At 42.5% G+C, this 16,324-nt stretch overlaps 1 protein-coding gene across 2 annotated transcripts in view; it reads right to left on the reverse strand.

The window, feature by feature from the left end:
- BMPER (BMP binding endothelial regulator) overlaps positions 1-16,324 on the reverse strand; it is a 245,928-nt gene that overhangs the window by 51,863 nt on the left and 177,741 nt on the right. The window lies entirely within an intron of this gene.

Genomic DNA, 16,324 nt, shown 5'->3' on the forward strand with positions numbered 1-16,324 from the left:
AAAAAAAAAAAAAAAAAATGGAGAAAAGGCAAACCTGGGGGACCTCATGGAAACCTTGAATCAAGTCATGTGTGAAGTGAAATTTGCCCTGGCGTTTCAGTTACGTGAGTCAATTAGTTTTCATTTTTATAAATGAAATGTGTTACAACTTTAACCACTTTAATGGGTTTTCTTCATAGGCAACTAGAAAAAGATCTAATTAATACAAGGTGGGTAAAAGTATATATTACAGCCAAATAGGAAACAAGGGATGCCATCAAAGTCAAAGGAAAGTGACATTGCCACACTAATAGGTAGGCTCCTGTTGTACACTGCCCTGAGCTGTGACTCTACACCACCTGATGGGGTCCTGGGCCTGAGGCTGATATGGGAAGGGCCTCTTACCCAATCCGGAAGACAGCCTGTGGAAGAAATGGTGTCTACATGGACCAGCATGGCAGGAAGTCGGTCACGGTTCCCAAGAACTGAAGGACAGAGCCCATGAATCAGAGAACAGGGATGAAAGGGTCCTGGAGGGAAATGAAAGGCCAAATTCTTGAGCCACCAATGCCGGGGCTGCCTTTCACTGGCCTCTTGTGGCTCAAGGTCTGTGAAGGACCAAGGACAAAGCAGACACAAGTGACCTTACAACTCATAACTATGAGCAATTTCACTGATTAGTGCACAATTTTCTTGCCTTATTTCTTCATCATCCATTGATTATTTAAAAATTCTGTTAAGAGATTTTCCATCTGAAATAACTAATGAAGAAGGATGTCAGTGACACACAGGTGACAGTCCATGAACAGGTGAAATGCCTTTTGCAGAAATGAGGGGTGCTGTGGGCCTGAGACTGGTGTGCCTTTGCTTCCTGCAGGAACACACATCTGTTGAACATTAGAATCACATTCCATCTATTCCACAAAACAGTTACCTGGACTCCTTTCTCCTGCATGGGAAAAAATGTCGTGATGCTTCTATTAAAATACAGATAATTAAAAGTGTCAATGTGATCCCAAGCCTTAAGTGGAAGCATTTGGACTAAACTATTCGACAACACAGACTAGGCCAGACTGGAAATGGAGAAGACCAACCCAGCACTGCTCAAACTTCAGTGTGTACAAAGATCATGTCCAGACCTTGTCAAATTTGCAGATTCTGATCAGGGGGTCTGGGGTGGGGCCTGGGAGTCTGCATTTGTAACAAGCTAATGATGCTGCAGGTCCAAGGGTGGTGATATGAATAGTAAGGGTCTAAACCTCATGCCAGTGTGGTGACATTATGGAATGTGCGCTGGGGAGTGTGGATATGTCTGAGCATGTGTGTCTCTGTGTGTGTACACGGGTAGCAAGTGTATCTTCCTCACCCCAGATGTATTCTGCAAAGGAACATGGCCCTGACTCTAAGCTTATCATAGCAAGTCAAATAAACTAGAACAGTTATTGGAACCTGAGGCCACTGCACCAGATATAATGAATCCAGTAATATGGAATCCCTTTGGAAGCAAAGAGAAAATCCACTTTAAAACTCCACGAGAGGGATTTGTCTTCAGGGGAAAAATGATTTGACCCATCACATGAATGAATCATTGACAGGTGAGATTCTGTGAAATCAACCTTATATGCTGGAAGAGTACAGCACAGGAAGCATACAGAGCCTTTGGGGCACGTGCACAGGCAGCAGAAGGGGCTGGCTGCGTCAGCACTTAGGAGGTGCACGAATGCAGTACAACACTCCCTGGCCAGACCCCTTCCTCTTGCCTCTGAGCCAACTGCCTCCCACCCACCCTTTTTAGCTCAGCCCAGATGTCATTTTCTCATGGAGGGCTTTCCCTGATTCATCTGCTTTTCCCCTCCCCACACACATACACATAGTAGGTCTGACCCTCTTGTATACAATCTTCTTACACAACAATTTTTTTTTCCTTCTTAGCATACATATCATAGCATAGATACATGTTTATTTCTGAGGATATTGGTTGAATGTCTTCCTCATTCACTGGACTATAAACTCCATGAAGACAGGAACCATGCTGTTTATCTCACCCTGTAACACTAACACAGAGCACAGTGCCTAGCATTTAACAGGGCTTAACAAATATTTACATAAGAGTTGAAGAGAGAGAGGGAAGGAGGAAGAAAACACAATTTCTTGACCTGGTGTCCACTGACCTGCACCGCAGGCAGAGAATCCCCTGTTGTATGCAAAGTTAGGAGTGCATTTTTCTGGGAAAAGGAGGCTCAGCTGTCTCAGAATCTCAAAAAACCAAATACTGATATAACAAAAAAACAAAACTGTGGCTTCTCAAAAGTTAAGAATCACCGAGTTGCTAATATCACATCAATTGAGAACATCTTAAGCAAGATGTGAAAAAAAAATCAGTTTCTTTCTTTAGAAACTGTTACTAAGCGGTCCTTGAAAACAAAAGATGAAAAGGGAAGAAACAGTTTACAAGTACATGACATTGGAATTAAAAATCCTAATTCCATGATGAATTCAGTCTTCTATAGCAGGATCAGACATGAATGTGTATTATCTTTAGAATTAATACTGTGGACCAGAAAAGACAATGTGAGTAGAGAATGGCCACCATATGGAAATCCATAAATTTCTCCTTAGAAGATGGATGAAATTGGTTTATTTAAAATTCAATCAACATAAACCACAGCATATTATTTCCAAATAATTTAGACAATTTTGTCAAAATAGAACTAAACAGAAAATTTTGCTGAAAACACAAAAGTCTTTTACAAGAAAAAAAAATCCTTCAAAATAAAAATGCATTATAGCACAGGAAACATTTGCAAATTTCCAGTGTTTTAGCATAGTTTAGAAAACACAGAAAATTTGGGGGTGAGGATGGCTTGCCAGCAAGAACTATTACCACATTATGGTGGCAATGGTCAAAAGCACAAGTTCTGCCCGGATCAAAATCCTGGCTCTGCCTCTTTCTTGCCTAGTTACCCTGGACAAAGCTGGTAACTCCTGTAGCTCAGTTTCCTCATCCACATGGGGAACAACACCTGCAGGGAAAGCACTTAGCTGCTGCCAGGCACATAGTGAGCACTCAAAAGTGTAAGCTCTTACTCCTGGCCTTATTATTGTACTGTCCATGATTATTGGCACTGGAATACATAGCAGGCTTCCCAGACTTCCAGGCACATTGAACAATCAATGCCAGCTAACATGATTGTCATTACCTCCTGTTATCAAAGGCAATGGGCTCATTATAGCAATATAGCCCTCTGTTTTCAGACATCTGATCTTTTTTTCTCTAGAAGTAAATACCAACCTCAGCTTTCCTGCAGTCCTTAGTTGCTACGTATGTCAATAAATCCTACTAGTGGCCACAAAACTACGGGTCAGTATCTGCTTAATATCCTTCCTCCCTGGCTTTGATCACAAAGACAAAATGAAGACTTCAATTTCCTGGTTTCCTCTTCATATGGAAAAGCTTTCAGGGGTTCTAAAAGGTCTTCTGGCCCAAGTTCTTTGAGCAGTTCAAATGCATCTACCTTCACGCTCGCAGATGGGCCATTTGCTGGGGATACAATGAAGAAACCAGCTCACCCTCTCTCTCTCGCTCTCTCTCTCTCTCTCTCTCTCTCTCTCCTTTAAACTCCAAACGCTAGGTAAGATGGTAAGGATCATAAAGAACAACTCTTTCATGTTAAAAGAATTATTAATTCCAGTATCGTCACCAGATTTCCCCATTTCCTTGCAAATCATATATTTCCCTACTCTCTGTGCCCATTGACCAGACTCTTTAAAAGCCTGAAGCCAGTAAAAAGGAAGCAGATTTTTACAGATACATCCTGTTGGCTGTTCTCGGCTTATGGGCCTGTACTCTTGGCTGCGGGCCTCTCCCTCCTGTGCATGGTGGGAGAGGATTTGGGCAGTTCTGCACAGGAATACTGGACTTCATTTCTGTCCAGCAACAAAGCTCATTGTATCCAGTGTTTTCTCCTCCCTCCCCTACTGGGTCCTGGGAAATTCATCTAAAAGTTACCAGGGTGGTTCCCCACACTGGCCTCTCTACAGAAAGCATCTCAGCGACCAGGAGAACTTTGACTCTGGATTCTAATTCTGGCTTCTCATATGACCCAGCCAAGCAAGTCCAGCACTTCCTCTGGGCATGACTTCATGAACGAGGGGGCAGTAAAACCAGTGCCCTTTTTCTTCCAAAAAAAAAAAAAAAATCAGGAGTATATTTTAAACTACTACAGGTCAAGAAAATGCCACTGAGCTCAAATCACCACTTGGGTCTATCTAGGTGGGCATAAGATTAGCTCCTAGCCCTTTTAACCAGGGACCCACTTTGGATTCTTGTTTCTAATGTTTAGGAATTGATTGTACAAAAGAAGCCTAAGCCCTGTTCATTCAAAGACTCAAAAAAAGTCTTTGAGTGAACAGGGACTCAGAAAATTAAGTCCCCTTGGTGACCCAAAGGAATCTGGGGACCCTCATGGTCCTGGACTGTTTCTTATAATTTCCTCACCTGGCACAATGGTTCTCAAGATGTAGTTCCTGAACCTCAGCATCAACATGGGAACTTGTTAGAAATGCAAATTTTCAAGCCCCACCTAGACCCACTGAATCAGCTCTGTAGGTGATTCCATTTCATGCTAAAGCTTGAGAACTATGGACCTAACACATAGACTATGTAATAGGTATAATAAACTACTTCAGAAATAAATGAATGATGAGCACATGAAGAGTCATGAGCTTTATTGAACCCCTGCTCAGTATAACCTGCCCATAGTTAACGGTGGAAAGCACGGCAGCATGCCCCCTCCATGTTTGGTGAATGCTGGTGCATGAAACTGTAGTAATTTGGCCTCTGCCTTTGCTTTCTAATTCATTGTCCACACACCCTGAAGTCTGTGGCACCACCCCACAGAATAGTCTCTCAGCTGCCTGTGCCAGGCTCTCCCTGGCCTCTATGGCTGTGAACATGAAGTCTTCTGTGGCTGGAATCTTTTCCTTTGTTCTCTTCCCCAGCCTCCTACTCCTCTTTTTGTCCACCCCTACATATGCTTTTGGTTTCAGCCTAGAAGTCACCTCCTCCAGGAAGCCAGCCCCCTGGCAGAGTACGTTTCTCATAGCATCCAGCATATCCTCTATCCGAAAACACAACCCTCTCTCTCCACATCCCTGTTAACTCGTTTTGCTCATTCATTAACCTGCCCTGCAAGCTCTGTGAGCTAGAGGACTCCTTTCTCATTCCCTGGAGGACTCCTTTCCAATTCCAGCACCTTGAACAGTGCCTGGTGTCATTATTTAATCAATCAGTCACGACTGTAAAAGAATCTACGCTCTTTTTTGGTAATGGGTAATATGTGCCTATTTTAATTTATTATTGATTGATTTCATTGACTCCCAGACATGAATAATTGACCATTAATCTAGAAAAGATGCCTTTGGATACATGAATATAATTTTCTCAGCACTTTCTTCCTTAATAAAACTGCCAACCCGGCCGGGCGCGGTGGCTCAAGCCTGTAATCCCAGCACTTTGGGAGGCCAAGACGGGCGGATCACGAGGTCAGGAGATCGAGACCATCCTGGCTAACACGGTGAAACCCCATCTCTACTAAAAAAAATACAAAAAACTAGCCGGGCGAGGTGGCGGGCGCCTGTAGTCCCAGCTACTCGGGAGGCTGAGGCAGGAGAATGGCGTGAACCCAGGAGGCAGAGCTTGCAGTGAGCTGAGATCCAGCCACTGCACTCCAGCCTGGGCGACAGAGCGAGACTCCGTCTCAAAAAAAAAAAACAAAAACAAAACAAAACAAAAACAAAAACAAAAAAACAAAACTGCCAACCCCCAAGTTTGTTTTTTTTTTTTAATGTGTACCCTCCTGAATATTTGGTCTCAGCTACACAACTGCTCTATCTCTGTGTGCAAGCGGCATGGACAGTGCAGCAGCACTGTTGCTCCTTTTACTTGCCAAGTCAGAAGAAAAATGAGACTGAGTCTCAGATTTCCACATAAACAGAGTACAATGTGTTGGAGTGTCCAGGAATGCAAAAGCCTCCACTCCTATTTCATATTTGCAAATGCCCCCATCAATTTTAATTTTTGCCAACTTGATTGGGAAACGGACAGAGTCCTGGACGGCCGTCAAACCCAGCACAGCTCTGAGCCCGAGCCCAAAGCCCTGATACTGCTCCCCAAATAGCACAGAGGCCAGTGTGCCTTCTCTGAGAGGCCCCTGCTGCTGCCAGAACACCGGCTGATTTCACAAGATGCTGTGCCTGCCCATGTTGTTTCACTGAGTCATGATGCTGGCCTCACAACGCATCAAAGCTCCAACCAATCTGTATGTGGCCTGATGGAAACCAGCCCACACAGGGCTGCCTCTGAGGCACCCACCCCAGGTCCTCTTGCTTGCAAGGAGTTCTGGCACCCAGGTGGATATCCTGATTTTTCAAAGGGCAACCTGAAACCACAGCACTCAGTCCTGTTCTCACAAGAGCCACGAGACCTTGCTGGTGATGTGACCAGGAGAAAGAAACACCTTAGTCATTCCATCTGGGATTTACAAGGGAAACCTCATTTAGCCTCATGAGAACCTGTTGGGTGAAGATATTATCTCTATTTCATAATGAAAAAAAATGGAAATTCAGAAGTGTTAGATCCTTTGCCAATGACCACTGTCACTTACTCTCCAACTTGTTCCAGAAAGGATTTAAGTCAGCTTACAAAACTACATGAAGAATAAAATAAGATGAAATGTGAATGAGAGGAAAGAAACAGGAAAGATGAAAATAAAACCAGGCTTGAGGTTGATTTTTTAAAAAATCATGCCTGGAAATTCTGTATATTGGATAGAAATGGGTCATAAACTTGGCTCTGAGCTGTCTGATAACTCCTGTGAAAAGCGAAAAAAATACAGCTCATGTCCTCAAGGTCTTTCACTTTTCTCATAGGAGAGAACTTTGAGTCTTCTTTCAGAATCTTTCACTACTTCGTTTGCATACAAAATGAACTAACATTATTTTCTCCACCCAATGACGAGAAGGCAGTAAGGCAAAGGGAAGCTAAAATAAAAAGACAGAAGCTTAAAGATAGAAATACCAAGGAGATCTCAGAAGTCCCTTCCCTTTCAAGGGTTTCCTAGGAAAGGTGGTCCTAACTGCAACTGACACCCCAACATTAACTTTGAATTATCACATAAAATTAAGTTATACTCATATTACTGTTTACAAAGGCAAGAAAGATGGACATCAAAAAAGTTAAAATTTGCCATGTATTTCTTCTTTTCCTACAGCCTGAATTCTACCCCTACAAACAACAAAACAAGACACCTGAGCTCCTTCTCAGCCTCCACCCTGTAAAGCACACTGAGGACGAGTTGATTATTTCTCAACTTCAGAGTTGTATATTCATCTTACGGAATTAATTATCCTTTCCGCACCTTCCCCTTCAGTTCAGTCTTATCTATTGAAATAATTTATGAAAAGCACATTATGGAAATTTTAACTCATTCCAAAGTGTTTGTTTTTGTTTGTTTGTTTCATTTTAGGAAACTATCAATTTCTGCACAGAACTGGAAGAAGTTATTCCGAATGAGTCTAGCAATGACCATGTAAAATAAAGAAGGAAACCTCTTCAAGTACTGGCACCAGATGGCAAAGGATGTTCTGAAGGTAAACACCACACAGAACAGGCTTCTATAACAAAATTATATTAGTAATGAAATTGACCTTGACTGAGTATTTGCTCTGTACCAGGCCTGGATGAGTGCCTTATCTGGAACGACTGATGCAATCCTCACACAAACCCTCACAGCAATGGGGTAGGTCTTCTCAGCACCCCCTTTTACACGTGGCAGAATTATCAGGAGGTTCAATGGCTGAACTCGCCTGCCCAACAGCAAGGGCTTGCAAGTTAAGGAGCTCAGAAGTTGACCGAGGCAGTCTGGTTGCAAAGCCTGCTAGACACCTGTGCCACACTCATTCATACCATTATACGGATTCTTTTCTAAAAGCAGCAGTCACGGTGGCCTTCAAACAGGCCTTGTCCTGCCCAGTGTGGAACCTGCTGCTCCCCTGTCTGCCTCCTCACTGGCTCTTCCCAGAGGGCATGTTCCACTCAACGGAGAGCTCCTCACACAATCTTTTCTTGTCCACCTACCTCACCGGCCACCCCCAGGCCTACCCTGTCACACTCCCCTATTCCCTCCATTACGCTTCTTGCAGTCAGGAATGGCCTTATTTCTCATGCATAGCTGCCCGCACTAGGTAATGATTTTCTGAAGGAAGAGCTTTGTCTCTCTTGTTAAGTCCCAAATCGCCATGCCTGCAACAGAACCTAGCATGTAGCAGGTGTTCAGCTGAAAGCTGTAAAAAGGAGTGAATAAAATAACTGATAAACTCCTCCTCTGAGAGCTCATGGCAGAGCAGGATATTTGGAAACCTGAGTGGACAGTGATAGAAGTGTGCACACTCTGACTGTTATCTGATGGAGCCCCCAGACCAGGTGTGCCTGTCAGGCTAGCTGCTCCGCGGCACGGGTGGCCTGGAATGAGTCCCTTCCCCTCTCAGTGCCTCAATTAGCTCCACAGTAAAATGAGGCAAGCACTACTCATGTCAGTTTCATTCTCATGCATGCAAAGGTCTTTATACCCGTAAGTAATGAAAATATGATTAAGTTACACCATTCTGCCTCCTGCTTACTAAGAAGTAATCAAGAAGTTCCCTAAGCAGCCAAGAGAGATGCTACAAAATAATTAGTGTTTTACCTGCTACAGTGACACTCATTCAAATCTGTGCTCAAAAGCGTCCTCTAATTGCATCTCAGATGTAATTTTCTGAGGAGAAACACTATAAAAATTCCAGGATGTTTATGCTTAAAATAAACTTAAAGCTAAACATATAAAATCAAATTAAAATGGCATTTAACCTTGAGCTAGGAAGGTTATGCAATAAAGAATTAACCTTGCTCAAAAAGAGTCTGGTCTTGCCCTCTGCCTTTGGCCTCAAAGAGACAATCTTTAAGCCCCTGGAATGTCCTGCCTGACAGGAGTGTGTTTTTTGCCTGAGGCATCTGGTCACTAGAAAGTCTAACAATAGGACTGAGTATGAGGCTTTGGGCTATGCAATAACATTTCCAACATCTAGAGAAATTGAAGACCACAACCATTAGCACATTACACCTCTAAGAGGGGCTAGAAGATAAGGTCATCCATGCAGGTGGCATGTGATTGGGTTCCAATAAAAACTCTGAACACCAAAGGCTTAGCATCACTGGTTGGCAATACCCAGTGGATATTGCAGACAAGAGGAGTTAATGCCAGCCCATGATGCCATGAGCTGAGGACAGCAGAAGCTCCATGTTTAGACATCTCTTGATTCTGCCTTATGTATCTCTTTTGATTTTGATCTATATCCTTTTCCGATAATATAAATATAAATCACACCCATGAGTATTACCACTTGAGTTCCTTCTAGCAAATTCCTGACCTGAGAGTGCTCTGGGATCATCTCTAAACTTGTGGTGTCAGAAGTGAGAGTAGTCCTGTGTGGGCTGTGCTCTAACTTTGAAGTTAGTTAACTGTACAGTTGACCCAATCTCTACACAAAGGTTAATCTATCTATTGAGATATGAACAGTTTTCTATGTTTTCTCTTTTTAAAGAAACAGTATTTGTCTTTCTTCAAGATGAAAAATTAAACATAAGAGGATTTTAGACTTGGATAAAAGGATGTTCCATACATTCTCATACCTTTCTGAGTGAACTCGTGTCTTTCTTTTTACTTTGGCTCCAAGAAAACGGGACTGACTAGATTTTGAAGCTAAAATCCAGGTAGCTAGAAAGCTATTTAAGATCCTTGTTTTGGGTGACTTGGATGGATCAAACAGGAAAAAGCCTACTTGTGGGTGAGATGGAGAAGGACAAATGAAAGATTGAAGGGAAATCACCATAAAGCTTTGAGTCTAGCCTGACAGAAGGCTCAGAGCCAATGACAAGGCACAAGAGATGTGACTACTAGGCAAATCGCTGAGTGACACCAGGGTAGAGGATTAATCACCCCATTGGAGGTCCAGTTGTTATAACACCATACAAGAGGCTAGTTTGAGGTCCTCAGACAAACAGAGAGGTCAGGGCAGAAACATCTGTGGATGCACGTATTTCATAAGAAGATGACAAGCCCAAACACTACCTGAGGGATAGAAGATGAACCGGGGGGTTCAAGAGACTTGTGAATTAGAAATAGGCAGAGGTGGATGGAGAGATTCAGAAGGGTCATCTTGCCTGCCAGTGGGAGTCGCAAATAGACTTGTGCAATAAGAAGTGCTCACAGCATTTGGAGCATCAAAGGTGGACCAAAGACTCTACTCACTCTGACCAGTTTATTACATGAAAAGACAGAAGTGTGCACACTTTGACTGTAAGTGTAAAATTGTGCATGGGGATAAAGACCTAAGATGAACTCAGAATTGGGAATAGCAAAAGTCACAAGGAGATCAGAGAGGATGCCAGTGAGAGGCAGGCTAAGAGGAGCAGCCCTTCTAGGGGTGGTGCTGGGTAAAATACAAAAAGGGTCAAAAAAGAAGAGGTTCCCATTCCCCAGAGAACTTACAACCCGATGCTGAAGAAATAAGAAGCAGTGCAGCATAGAACATGGGTTAAATGATAATGAGCACAATTGGAATAACTAAAAAAAAACTAAAGAGCATTTTCCAAAGTCTAGGATGAAACTGGAGCTGTGTCTTCAGCTTAATTCATGCCTGAGGTTGCATTTTTAAAAATTTTTTCAGTCAGACCTTGGTGATGACCTTGAGCAGTAGGATATAAATAATTCCAACATGCTTAGCGTTCCAAAAATGGAACACTAGGCATAATAGGGTTAAGTCCATGTAGAAAGTGAAGGCATCTTAGGGAGGCAGGAGAATGACATGAATTCAGAAGCAGGGATGTTCATTGTGTATTCAGATACAGTGAAGAAAAAACAGACTTTTAAGGGCTGAAGTATAAGTGCTGCAACTGCGGTGTCTACTGCCACCTGGTGTCAGCATACCTTAATTATGAATTCAGAGTGCCCTAACAGTTGAGTCCGCTAAGGAAAAATAAAAGTAATGTAACTCTTTAAAATAAAACATCTCATTCGATTTAGGACCCTAGTTCTAATGGCAGTTCTTGACAAGTCATTAAAAGATGTAAAGAAAAATGTTTTCAAGCATGTTTTTCTTTGAAGTAGGGGAAATTGACTTGATTTTATAGAATAGCATTTAGCTTTATTTGATTTTTCTCATACACAAACACATAAAGTCTGTACCCTTTGCCTGTATTTTCTATTGCTTTATAATAAGTGATCAGTTTCCTTTGTAAGAACACACAAAGTCGGTCATTCAGGAAGTCTGTGATCTCCCCCTGGAAGCAAGCCACTGGCAGTCCCAGGATCCCAGTATATCCAACACCAAGGTCCTGTCTGAGTTCCAGTGCTCTCCTGCACGACCTCCCACCTCCTACCTCCCAGTACCTGAACAGGAAAGGACACATCTGTGAATCCTCTGGCATGACTTCAATTCCTTACAGCTGTAAAAACCACTGCATGGAAGGAAAAGAACATTTCCTAGACTGGGAATCCCCAGACACTTTCCCAAACTGAACAAGTGAACAGGGCTTTCGCTCTGGTGAATGATACCCCATCAAGGAGAGTGCAGAGAGGAAAACACTCCTTAGATGATTGTGGTCTCTAAATGTCTGGGCTTCACTGCACTTCACATTCATTTTTCTGACTTCTCTGAAATGCAGTCCTGCCCTGACTTAAGAGTTCTGCTTTGTGGGAAAGTTATACTTACTTGCAAAAATTTCTTCCAAGATGTGAGTCTGAATTAGAGAAAAAGCCTGTTGCTGGTATTTCATAGGCACAAGGAATAAAAGGTCATTTCTTTCCCCAGTTTGGCCCACGAAGCACTAGCTCATCTCCTGGCCTCTCTTTGTGCCCCAGGCTGCCCAAGGCTGGTCCTATCCTGTGGCCCTAAGTCCACAGTGGGAAGGTAGGTTTGATACTGGCTGCTAAGGATCTCCAGAGAGCCTCTGTGGTGGGAGCTTGCCTATTCCTCTTGGATTGCTCAGTTGGCATCTGGGGCATGAAGGGAGAAGGCACATGAGGTTGGAGGAGAGAGATGAAGATGAGATGAAAAAGGAGGAAGGAAGACAAGAACACACCCAACACTTTTTCTCTTTGAGGTAGCCAACATTTGAATCCAAATATAATCTACACAACTTCACGTTAAGTTTTCCAGGTGGGTACACAATACACTGCTTCTCTAGCTCCTGGAAATTTCTCTGCAATGCACTAACAAAGGAAAATGCAAAAAATTATTAAACAGGTTATCTAATTTGAGAAGTCAATTAGCAAAGCTAAGACTTGAGACACGTTATCAATGCATTTAGTTAAAACTTTTCTGCAGTTTGTAACTAAATTATTTTGCACCCAAACATATTCAGTTAGTTAATTAAAGAAAGCTATGCTGATTTAAAAGAACTTAATTATATATTGAATTTTTATGCCAAATTAGCCAAAATGGGTCAAATTGATTTGTGAAATTAAAAAATAAAATAAAATCCCAAAACAGAAGAAATAAAGAAATATTGATTACTATGCAGTCATTTCTCATTCATTTACAGAGTGGTAGTTTTTCAAGTACTTATACAATGGACAGTTTACTATTAAAAATGTTAAATTGAGTAAAAGACCAAAATAAAATAGGAGTTATAAACCACAGACATTGCAGGGCTGGCATGGTGGCTCAAACCTGTAATCCCAGCACTTTGGGAGGCTGAGGCAGGCAGATCACCTGTTGTCAGGAATTCGAGACTAGCCTGGCCAACATGGCGAAAACCCATCTCTACTAAAAATACAAAAATTAGCCGGGCGTGGTGGTAGGCACTTATAATCCCAGCTACTTGGGAGGCTGAGGCAGGAGCATCATTCGAATCTGTGGGGCAGAGGTTGCAGCGAGCCGAGATTGCACCACTGCACTCCAGCTTGGGCGACAGAGCGAGACTCTGTCTCAAAAAATAAATAAATAAAATAAAATTAACCATAGACATTTCAAAAGCAAAACCTAATTCAGAGAAATTGTCATTATTATTTTGACCTTATAAGAAGCACTATCTCATAATTATCATAGAATTTGCCCTGTGGAATTTGTTATAAGATTAAGGAAACCCAAAATGGGTAATATTTTCTCAGAAAAATATACTCTATTTGCATTCTCTCTTCCCTCTGTTACAAGACAGTGGTGCTCAGAAAGTTATTTGGCTGTGTTATGCTACTTCATTCTTCGTCCTTAAAGGAAAATACAGGTATTTTTTGGAGAATGGAGGGGAAAATAAAATAAATCAAATTCCAATGCAATTTATATATATGTCCATCCATGATATCAAGGCAAGTCTTGTCAGTCCTGTAAGGACTCAAAAAATGTGTCACAGCCACAGATCTGACTATACTTTTGGGTTCATTTTAGAAATTTCACCAATGATATCAAATGCACAGGCAAAAGTTTACATGTGTGGGATGTCATATGATAGATGATTTTACCTTACTTTTTCAACATTATTTACAAGTACAATGAACACATGACATTCTCATGAGACAAAGAACAATAGTTTTTACACGATTGCAATGCAATTGTCACTTACACTACCTGGAGGAGGTGTCACAAAAGAGAAACAGTTCATTTTGAGATTGTTCCACAGATTCATCAGTGGGAATTTATCGAATCAATCCTCCATGATGACATCAGGAGAAGATGCGGACAATCAGAAAGGTAAACAGCCAATCTAGGGGTGAGTTTCTCCACAGAAAGGAAGGGACACAGGACAGCAGCACGCTCTGTGCCAGGACTACCTTGTGCCAGTGCTGCACCGCCCACTGGCCTCAGTCCTCAGAGGAGCAATCCTGCCAGGTAGTTACTGTGTATCAGCTCTTTCGATAAAGGATCTTGAACTCAGCTAGCCACCAGGGCACACTACTAACAGTGGCAGAGCTGGACTGGAGTCTAGCTTGCTGTCCCCCTCCCCACGGCTCATTCTCAGTCCATTGCTCCGTAAAGTCTCCTACAAACCCTGAGGTTAGGTCCTTTCTGGAGCTCCCCTGAGAAGAGAATATCTTTCCATGTTGTACCTTGTTTATTTTCTTCTCCTGCCACACATATACTTGGAAATAAGGGGGAGAAACAGGATCTGGCCAACACTGGCCACTCTACCTTTAAGATTCAAGGTGCATCCTCCAGTTGGACTGTGAAATCACCAGCAGAGGGCGGGGCAGGCAGAATTGCCCAGCTCTCCTTCCGGAGGTCCTCTGCCCTTTCCAGGAAGAAGCGGCCCACTGTGGAAGGGCACTTTACCATGACACCATGACACTGATCAGGAGAGCACAAGCCCGCTTCCCACCACATCCTGGCCTCTAAATCTCCATGCACAAGGATCCCAAGAACATTCTTATGAGCTACCAAACTCAGGGCATCAAGCCCTTTTCATAGATAAGCATCCTCCATCGTAGCTGCTGTAGAATCATTAAGAGCAGAAGGGGAGCATTTGCCTGGCCACCTAAGGAATCCAATGCTCTTTATTCATAAATGTCCAAGTCATCATTCATAACTTCTGTTGAAACGCTCATCATATTTCTGTTACAGTCCAGAAGTCATAACACTAAATAAATCACCAAAGGCAAAATATATAGACATTCAAAAAAGGAACTAATCTCTGCAGACCTGCTCTCCAATTTTTGTTTTCAATACATTCCTTTGAAATGGGATAAAAATCAAAGGTGTAGGCTGCTGGGCCCTGGGAGAAGCACAGCCTTTCCATTCTGTTTTAAGCAGAGAAGGGTCCAACCCAAATTTGCATACAGGATAGAGGAGCTTCCAAAAGAGACCTTACTCTTCTTCATTACTTAATTAATCATGGAAGAAATGATAGCAACAATTATAGAGCACTGACTATGTGCAGGCATTGTGTTAAGCACATACATTCATGTTCATAATCTTACTGAATCTGGATGGCGACTCTTCAAGGTAGGTTCTTTTATTATCCCCACTTCATAGATAAGTAAGCTGAGGTTTAGACAGCTTAGGTCATTGTTTTAGGTTGCACAGCTGGGCTGGATTTTGAGCCCTGGGGCACCGCAAAGTTCTTAATTGCTATATTCTACTGCTTTCCATCAGACCTTCAAGTGAAGGTTTTTAGATTCCAAATAAAGCCAGATTTGTCTATCTAGATGCTTAACTCACTGCAAAGTCTCACGTTAAGATCCCTCAGTTTCACTAGACAAGACGTCAGTCTAGGGGTGGTGCAGAGAGGAGACAGAAGGGAACCCAGAGAATTCAAATTATAACGGGAAAATGGCTTGAAGGAGCTAAACCCATGACTTGGAGCCAAATGGTTTGGCACATGCAGCCATGTTTGGGGATTTGTGATGACAGGGACAGTCTTTTTTCCACCCCACTTCGAGCCGCCTTTATAGAACTTTATCTTTTATGTCCAAAGATCAAATAAAAAAAATCATATTTAATGAGAACTAGGGGAAATAAACTGGTGGCAATTAAAGAGCAAAAATAACCTCTCTGTGGCTTCAGACCACAGGAGTTTTCTAATTTTAAGAGGCACAGGCAAATCACTTAAACAAGGCCTTTTGGGCTGTGTTCATCTCGTGTTTCCTCCCGCACCCACAGTGGTTAAAGTTATAGGCAGCCATAGCTTTTGAACCCATGGAATTGTGTAGTAAATGGAAGTACACCCAGGCCAGACTCATCAGCTCAAAAACGCAACCTTGCAGTGCGGAAGTCAAATCCAACTCTCCTTTGTAACCAGTTGCTTTGCGTGGTAGAGGGTTAAAAAGAGTTAGAAAAGGTCATGGAGTCCTGATTCTTAATAAGACTCCTTCCTCCCTCCATCCTCAAGCCCTGTTTCTATTGTCATCTGACTCTGGACATGAAGTCTCACAGTTGGCCAAGATCCAAAGAATTCTCATTTTGCTTCCTTATTTTCCACATGCACATTTGATTTGGGCTAGACCATAAGGCAGACCTAAACTGTTCCTCAGGTAGAATAACCAGACTCATTCAAACACCCAAAGGCAGCCAAGTGACTTGAGATTCCATTTAGGGGAACCAGCTCTGTCCTGTACTTCTGTGGTTTAGGCCAGAATTTGGGAAGCCCTCCTCAATCTTAGAGGTAAGCTAACACCTGGAAAAACCCTGCATGTGTAGCCAGCTTTCCAGTAAACTGCAGACCTATAAAAGCATGGAATTGCCTGGAGGACATCGCTCTGAAATACTTCTTGGAATTTCCCGATTTGGGACATGGAATAGGGCTGACTCAAGACGA

Source organism: Macaca mulatta, chromosome 3 (genome assembly GCF_049350105.2).
Source record: "Macaca mulatta isolate MMU2019108-1 chromosome 3, T2T-MMU8v2.0, whole genome shotgun sequence".
NCBI classification, from domain to species: domain Eukaryota; kingdom Metazoa; phylum Chordata; class Mammalia; order Primates; family Cercopithecidae; genus Macaca; species Macaca mulatta.